Source organism: Mus pahari, chromosome 16 (assembly GCF_900095145.1).
Source record: "Mus pahari chromosome 16, PAHARI_EIJ_v1.1, whole genome shotgun sequence".
In the NCBI taxonomy this organism is placed as follows: domain Eukaryota; kingdom Metazoa; phylum Chordata; class Mammalia; order Rodentia; family Muridae; genus Mus; species Mus pahari.
This window is the reverse complement of record NC_034605.1, coordinates 36,317,639-36,327,241: the sequence shown is the minus strand read 5'-3', so window position 1 is coordinate 36,327,241 and position 9,603 is coordinate 36,317,639.

Below are 9,603 nucleotides of genomic sequence, written 5' to 3'. Positions count from 1 at the left end.
CCATATTTGTCACCTTGCACAAAGCTCAAGTTCACATGAATCAAAGACCTCAATGTAAAACCAGATACATTGAATCTAATAGAAGAGAAAGTGGGAGATTTCCTGAACAAAACACTAATAGCTCAGGATCTAAGATCAACACTTGATAAATGGGACCTCATGAAACTGAAAAGCTTCTGTAAGACAAAAGACACAGTCAATAGGACAAATTGGCAACCTACAGATTGGAGAAAAATATCTTCACTAATCCTATATCTGATAGAGGGTTAACATCCAAAATATATAAAGAATTCAAAAAGTTAACCTTCCAAAACCCAAATAACCCAATTAAAATAGTGTATAGAGCTAAGCAGAGAATTCACAACAGAAGAAATTCTAACGGCTGAGAAACACGTAAGGAAATAGTCAAAATCTTTAGTCATCAGGGAAATGCAAATCAAAACAACCCTGAGATTCCACCTTATACCAATCAGAATGGCTAAGATCAAAAAATGACAGCAGATGCTGGCAAGGATATGGAGAAAGAAGAACACACCTCCATTGCTGGTGGGATTGGAAATTGGTACAACCACTCTGGAAATCAGTTTGGCTGTTCCTCAGAAAACTGGACATAGTACTACCAGAAGATCCAGCAATACCTCTCCTGGGCATATACCCAGAAGATGTTCCAACTTGTAATAAGGACACATGCTCCACTATGTTCATAGAAGCCTTATTTATAATAGCCAGAAGCTGGAAAGAGCCCAGATGTCCCTCAACAAAAGAATGGATGCAGAAAATGTAGTTCATTTACACAATGGAATTCTATTCACCTATTAAAAACAATGACATAATGAATTTGGAAGGCATATCAATGGAACTAGAAAATACCATCCTGAGTGAATTAATCCAGAACCAAAAGGACATATACAAAGTGAATGTTAGCCAAAAACTACAGAATACCCAGGATGCAACTCACAGACGGTAAGTAGTGTAACAAGCAAAAAGGGCCAAGAGAGAATGCTTCAATCCCACGTAGAAAGAGTAAATAAATAATCACAGGAGGCAGAGAAAGGGAAGGACCTGGGTGGAAGAAGAGAGGAGAAGAGGGAAAGGGGAACAATATCAGGTTCTGGGATGGGGGGAACAGGAGAGAAGCCCAGAGGGCCAGGAGAATGAATGGAAATATGCAGCCTTGGGGGTGAGAGGTGGAGAGACTCTCTAGAAAGTACCAGAGACCTAGAACTTGGGAGACTCTTGGGACTCAATTGGAGGTGACCTTAGCCAAAATGCACAACAATGGGGAGAGTAAACTCCAAGAGTCTACCTCCAGTAGACAGAAAAGACTTCAAGAGGAAGGAATCCACAGTCAAAATTTCTGACCCAGAACTGTTCCTGTCTAAAAGAACTTGAGGGACAAAACTGAAGAAGAGCGTGAAGACAGGAACCTAGCATGGCTGGCCTCTGAAAGGCCCTATGAGCAGCTGACTGAGACAGCCACAGACACTAACACCTAACCATTGGACTGAAGTCAGGGACTACTACAGTTGCATTAGGGGATGGACTGAAGAAGTTGAAGAAAAGGGCAACCCCACAGGAAGACAAGCAGTCTCAACTAACCCAGACACCAGGGAGTTCCCAGAGACTGAGCCACCAACCAGGCAACATACGCGGGCTGGTCAGAGGCTCCGGCACATATAGAGCAGAGGATAGCCTGTTGTAACCTCAGTGGAAGGAGATGTGCCTAATCTTCAAGAGGATTGAGGCCCCAGGGAAGGAAGAGGCAGGCCTGTAGAGAGCCTCTCAAAAGCAAGAGGGAGGAGGAGTGGGGTGAGGAACTGTGGGAGGGGGAATCCAGAAGAAGGGCAAAGGCTGGAATGTACATAAAAATACTTCTTAAGAAATCATTTCAACCTTAGTAGTCTGTCACCTTTCTGTTTTTAAATGAAAGACGTTGTTAAAGACTGCTGTCTGCTGTACCAGGAAACCACAAGATCTGTGCACAGCTACTCGTGAAGAACAAGCTGTGCAATCCCATAAGCCAATGTGCTTTTACTTTGGTTTAATTTCTGCTTTAAGAAAACAGAGGTTGGAATCAATTATTCATGATTCATAACATTTATGAAAATTTAAGGATTTCTAAAAATATTACTAATGATCAAAGCTTTCATTATTGTTATGGTGCAACATTGCTAAATAAAGGACTGGGTTCAGGCTCTCTGGTCAGGAGAAGGCAAAAGAATGAGAAAGAAGGGAAAAGAATGAGAAGGGAGAAAGCAGAGGAAGGAAGAATGATGAGAATCCTGGGAACAGAGAGAGTAATTGAACTGACAGCTTGGATTCACTACTGATTCCTAGTTATTATTGAATTAGCACTATTTCTATTCCTGCCTTCTCAGGACCTTGCTCACACTGAGGCTGGAGCTCAGCAAAGGACATTAAGAGTTTAGGGAGCATAGTTGAACGTTTAGAGAGCCGATTGGAAATGTAGAAAGTATGAGCAGAATCCAGAAGAGGAAAATAGCTTCCCTTGGTTAGAGTGGAAAGTTCTTCTTACACGTTAGTTAGTAGCTAATAAAATTTCAGGCTGTTGCCTTTGGAGAAGTCTAAGCTCTTGCTCTAGGTCCTTACTACCTCTACCTGAATGGCCTGGGGCCAGAAACCCAAGCTAAGGGCTGCAAGGGAATGAAGACAGGACATACACATAGACAGATGTTCGGAAAAGCTGGTGTCCAATCAGGTGTGGAGCTGTATCTATGGCTGTGGCAACCCAGAATCTCAGTATGTTTATTATGTACAGCACATGGGGAGAGTGGCTATGGCAGATAGGAGGTCTCTGTAGGCAAGCGGTCTCTGCCTGCTATCAGCCAGGACGAGGGAGCAGCAGGTGGTAGTTTTTGAGATAGTTGTGTCTGGTGTCATGTTCATATTCAGGCCCTGAGGAATGGTCTGCCATCCCTCTGAGCCTCCCCTATGTAAGGCTTTGTCACTAGCATGGAACAAAGGCATTGGAGTCCTCCACACATGACCACACCCATGCCAGTCTGCCAGTTATACCCATTCATTCAAAAATTTACACATCCAAGATTTCCTCCAATCCCACACCTAACAGAGCAGAGGAAAAAATCAAGATGGAGTCTGTCACAGTAACTGAAGATAGCAAGCCAAATCTAAGTTGTCATCTAACTTTCGGACAAATCAGAGAGAACGATAAAAGTCAAACTTTCTAAGTCCACACAGATCCCTCTGCTTTGATCCTTACAAAAGTAAGTCAGCGTTCTCTCTTGGGGAGAATCCCTGAAAGAACAACAGCTACAGCAATAACAACAGCAACCACAGCAGCAGCACCAACAATAACAACAACAACAACAAAAACAATAACAACTATAAAAATAACAACAGCAGCAACACTGTACTTGAAGACCTGGCCCATTGTGGCTCAGAGTTTCAGATGTCTGGACCCACAGTTGATTGTTTGGGAGCCCACAGTGTGGGAGAGCATCATGGCAGAAAGTGTGTAAGGTGGAGTAAGCTGCCCCACCACCACCATCACTGGCTAAGAAGTTTAAGAAAAGGAAGAGGTTCAGGGATCCAACAGCCCTTTCAGGGCATACTACCCCCACTAGCAATGACCCAGCTTTCTCCAAAAACTGTTTGCTCTAAAGGTTCTGCCAACTCTCAGTTATGCCACAGGCTGATGACTAAGCCACATGGAACTTTGAGGAAGAATCCCAGGCCAAACCCTAGCAGTGGGATTAGCCAGACAGTTAATTTCCTTTTATTCTGTCACCCTGTCCCTGGCTTATCAGAAAAATAACTTTGAAATGACTAATGTCATCTTAGTTTTATGTTTCTCCTTCCTTTAGCTTGTTCTTTGTCCCTTTCCGCCCGTTTGCCAGAATTTAAGTGTCCTCTCCACCAATGATCTCAACACTCTTGGAAAAGAGGAACCGTGGAAAACGTGGAGGTATTTAGAACGTGCCATTCTTCAAAGTGTATGCTGTCTATTTCCAAAGGAAAACACACCTGTCTTTGATACAAGTCAGAACACAGTGAGGCAGCAGGCGCGCGGAGCAAGCATTTCTACATCTGGAAATGCAGACCTTAGAGCGCAAGAGTCCTCTCAGCCCAGCTCTGCTCCACTCAAGGACGCAGGTACCAGACAATCAACTGTCACCAAAAGTCAACCTGCGTGCGTTGTCCGCTGCTAGTGATGACTAAGAATGAACACACAACAACACACACCACCGACAAACACACTTGTGCAAATAACCAAAGGAAAAAATGAAACTCTCTGGAGTGGGAGGGCTCCCAAAGAGAGGAGAAAGCACTGAGCTGTTGTCTAGGGGACTTAGGGAGGGCGCTCATAGCAGCAACCACTCAGACGATGGTAATTAGTATTGAGATTTGTTAGTTCTCTGGGCATCTCATGGGTGGGGCAGATATGGATCCACAGACTCTGCGCACATTCCCCTGGTCCAGGCAGGGACGTTATCAGGGGCTGCTTACCCACTGCTCATCCAAAGTTGTCTACACCGAAGCCCCACTCTGCCTGTTAGTTTTCTCTGTTAGTTGCTGAGCTTGGCTCTCTGCTTGCTGCTGTCCCTGGTCAGCATTGCTAATCACTGTCTTGCAGGTTTTGCTGAATTTTGTACCTTGGCTGGTGACTTGCTGGCTGGCTGGTTTGTTTGTTTGTTTGTTTGTTTGTTTGTTTGTTTGTTTGTTTTAACAATCCTCTCTTTGTTCTCACATGTATGTGCCCACTTGTGGTCTAACTATGGGCCGTTTCATTTACTGCCTTGAAGACTCTAAATCCTGCCTCAGTGAATTCCAGAGTGCATGCCTGCCTTTCACCACAAACTCCAGTGGACAGACACAGACAGCAGTGATCACTTATTCTATCTTATGGATGGAAGTTTTGTCTGATTCTGTTTTAAAAAACAAAGCAAGTGACATTTTTAAAGTAAATCTGCTGGTTTGCTTTTTGACCTTTGGTTGAGGAGGGTCTCCGTTTCCCCTTGCTGTTTGTGTTGGGCTATGATTTGTGCACACAAGGTGTAAAGTATCATGTTCATTCTACGCTAATGACCACTTGATTAAATTGTTTTCAAGAATCTTAACCTTCTACATAACTTTTAATTCACAGTCTTTTGACTTTCTAATTTAACTTAACATGCTATCTCCTAGGCCCATATATGGTGTTAAAATGCAAGATTTCTTTCTCCTTAAGGCTGAACAGAGTTTCATTGTTTTTAATCAGTCTCTATTTTCCTGTTCATCTGTTGGTGCACACAGACAGATCTCTAACTAGACTGTTAGGATTAACATTGTGATAAAAACAGGTGTTACCAACTTTTGTTCATACAGATTTTATTTGTACTTACAGATTTTATTTCCTTTAGCTACATACCAAAACGAGAGATTTTTGAACCATATGGTAGCTCCACATTCAACTTTTAGAGCACACTCCATATTGTTTTCTATAGTATCTGTAAAGATTTGTGTCCCCTTAAACAGTAAATAAGGGTTTCTTTTCTTTAAGTCATTTTGAAAACATACTATCTTGATTATTTAGGTTTTATTTTTTTATATACTTGTCCATTTAAAACATCCATTGTATATATTCATTTACATAGTACTGTAGAAGATAAGGACAATTTCACACAGTATACATTGGATACTATACACAGCCTCCCTTCTCATACTCTCTTTTTTTAAAAAAAATTTGAAACTTTGAACTGGCTATTTTTATAAAAACTTGAAACCACCAGCAAGGCAGGACTCATCATTGTTTTTGGTTTATTTGTTGTTTTGCTATTTGTTTTGTTTGTTTGTTTGTATTTTATATATGTGGAGCTGAAAGGGGGAAGCAGGTAACTTGACTTAGACCAAACTAGACACTTGTGTAAAATCATATGAATTTGAAGCAAAAGCTGGGATGTAAGTTCAGGCATTTGATAGTGAAGTTACAGTCAGGAGACAAAGAAAGAAGCTAAACTCCAAACTCATGGACAGGGCCAATGGATGAACATCTGAAAAGATGCAGTAAGAAAGGCACTGATAGGAGTCATGCTGCAGAGGGGAGCTGGCTGCACTCAGACTCAGACAGGGAGACAAAAGGGCATGTGACACCGGCACTGAATTGCCAGTGTGTGATCAGGGTCACTGCACACCCTGCTTGAAGGCTGGGGCAGTTTCACTCCTCATTTCCCGGACCCAGCCTGTTATCTGGCATGCCAGCTGAAGTATGTACTGAATAAACATATGACGGCAGAAGGAAGAGGCCAGTGGCCAACTGGGAAGCAAAGGTGAAACTGTAGAAAGTGGAAATTGGTAGAAAAGGATGTGCCACGCCTTCTGAATGGAATCTCAACAGCTTTAACAGAGAAATCCATGCAACCGGTGAAGCTGCCTGAACTTTCCTAGTTGTCTGATGAAAGAAGCAAATCCAGAAGGCAGGAGGGAGAGAGGGTCAATGAGCCAGGGTCCGTTAGATGAGAACTTAAGATCTGTTTCTCTGTATTCTTGCCTCCTTGGTCATAAACACACCAGAGCCTTAAGGAACACCCTCCTTCTCCCACACACATTCCTGCTCAGTAGGAGTCGCTCCTCCAGCTTCCGCAGATGAAGTCTGCTCTGTTTCAGATTCTTCTGCCTCAAGGAAAACTGGAAAATCTTTCACAGACCCTAGTTTATGTCTGTGTGGAATATCTTGAGTGCCCTTTCCTGAGGACGGCCATCAAACCCTGCCAGGACCAGGCTCTTGACCTGGGTCTCCTTAGGTCTGAGACCCAAAGTCACCTACACTGCACTGTCTGCTCCTACTCACAGAGACTGAAGGGCTTTGTATTCTGTCACTCAGAACTGACAGAACTGTGAAATGTCACACCAACACTGGGGATTTACTGTTGCCAGCAGCCAAAGACATTGTCCAAGTTATGATCAGAGATGAATTCGTCATGGAGTTGATGGCAATTTTTTAATCTAACGGCACTCTCTGAAGAAGGATAGATGACACGTCTGCTATTCTTGATTGCTGTTCCATTTCAAATATTCAACATACAGCATCCAGTCTGATGAGTCTACAGGTGTGGCAAACTGTTCACAGGCTTAAGTGAAGTATTTTAATGATGGAGACTTTCAAAAATTTATTTTTGCAAACCTCTTGAAACAACAGCTACAGCAAACAATATATTTGCACAATTGATTCATTTCTGAAAGTGTTCATGTTCTCTTGAGAAAGGGATGCTGATGTTTGCACAGTGTTCTAGCTACCAGGATGCCAATTGAGGTCTCAGTGCTTGATAAAGAACGAGTCACAAAAAGTCATCGGAATTCACTATATGATTCATTGTCAAATATTAGTAATGAAGATGCTGTAACAACAGTTTCAAGACGTAAGGAAAACATAGTAGGTTTCATCAGCTTTGTAAAAGAGAGCAAGCACTGTTGACTAATTTTTTTGCAGCTGCACAACCAGTTGAATGTGGCCACCAGAACTCTGCTATTCCTCACTGAAGTAAGATGGTGTGGTGAGGAAACATTTTTAAAATGTATTTTTGAGCTTTGTGATTAATGTAAAATGTTTTTGAATCAGAGAGCCAGAGCACCATTTAAGGTACTTTTCATAGATAAATATGAATTGTAAAAAAAAAAAAAATAGCTCACTCGGTTAACATCTTTGCCATCTTGAATGAGGTACATTTATCACTTTGGTGAGTACCAAATGTAGTATGCCTCAATTTTTCTGAAAAGTTCTGATCATTCCAAATGAAACTTCAGCTTTTGGCATAAAAAAAGATGAAAATAAGGTGTACATGGTTCCTACCTTGTCTGATTTCTTTGAGGAACATGGCGTTGCTTCAGACAAAGGGATTCCAATTATAGTTTCCGTGAAAGAACACCTGCACACACTTGAAGATGAAAGCTCATTACATTTACGAAATCAACCTGACACCCCATCTGCACTCAGCAGAAGCCCATTCAGTTCAAAGCTGAAGATGTTCCTGAGAGGCGAGGGTTCACTAAACTTACTAACAGTGATGCAAGGAGATCTGACTTCTCTACAGTGCCAGCTGCAAAATTCTGGATCAAGGGCTTGCAGTCATATCCTCGGATATCAGAGCTCAGATATGCAGTATAAAGCCTCTCATGATATTCAATATGTGGGCTGAATTCTTTGCCAAGACAATGAGAGACTCATTCCACTCAGTTATCAAGCAACATACACATAGACTCAAGGTATCCAGTAGATATAAAATAGTGCCAGTTAACTAGCTAGTAACCTCTCAAATCAACTTGATCCTCTTAAACCAGCTTCAAGTAATATGAAATATAGATACTCTTTGTTCTCTTTGCACTGTGACTTACAACAAAGTGCACACCTCCCTCCATGGTTTACAATAAAATGGGTGTCTCCCGACACAGCTAAGGGAGGAAAAGTGTATGTGCCAGGGTGAGCCAACACCCAGTACAGGGCACAAGCCTACAATGATCTGAGGGAAGCAGGACCTGTAATTAGAGATGGGAGAATGAAACTTATTTTAAGTCTCTAAAAGGATTTTAGAGGCTGGTCAGATAGCTTAGTCAACAAAGTGCTTTCAGAACATTCACAGCAACATAAGTTCTCCCACTAGTACACACATAAAAGGGTGGGGCAGTGATACTTATAATCCCAGTGTTGAGGAGATAATGACAAGTAGAAGATTCCTGGGACTTGGTAGCCAACAGCCTAGCCAAATAATGAGTCTAGTGAGAGACCTTATCAATAATAATAGTGATAATGATAACAGCAACAATAAATAATTCCCATAGAGGAACACTTGAAGAATCATTGGCCTCTATATGAACAGGCATTCTCTACTACCACACATACATCCATACCTGAAGAAAACTTGTTATTGGTCCCAGAAACAGATGCACTGTAAAGATGTAAAGATGAGTGGGGTGCACATCTATAGTACCAGTTGCTTGGGAGACTAAGGCATGTGTTCACTTGATCCCAGTGCCAAAAACATACTGCACAGAAAATACTTTCACTGCAAAATTAAGAATGGTTCACAAAAGAAACTGCATAGCAATGGTTTCCAAATCTTATTGAAAATAACACAATTTAATTGATGAATATAAAAATTTAAAAATATACCGCAGTGGTTGGCATTTTTTTCACTTTCTTTATTAAACCAGCTGATTTTTAAAAAAATCGCCATGGGGGTTGGAGAGATGGCTCAGTGGGTAAGAGTGCTTGCTTCACAAACATCATAATCCGAGCTCAAATCCTCACCACCTATATAAAAAGACTTGGGTGTGGCCACTCATAACTGCCCACCCAGTGCTTCCTGGGCAGACAGAGACCGAAAAAATGTTGGTTCTTGTCTACTACCTAGCCTAAAAATGCTGAGCTAGAGATGCAGTGAGAGACTCTGTCTCAAGGGAAAAGTCAGACAGTGATAGAAAATATAGTGAATTACTAATTATCCTTCCATGGGGTTTATGCCCATCTTAGACCATTTATATTCCTGGATGAAAGGCACACACAGCATTTATATTTTTAAATATGCCTAAACAGTACAATATCTAGTCAATTACCTACCCTCCATGCTGTTAGAATCTACCTTCTTATCC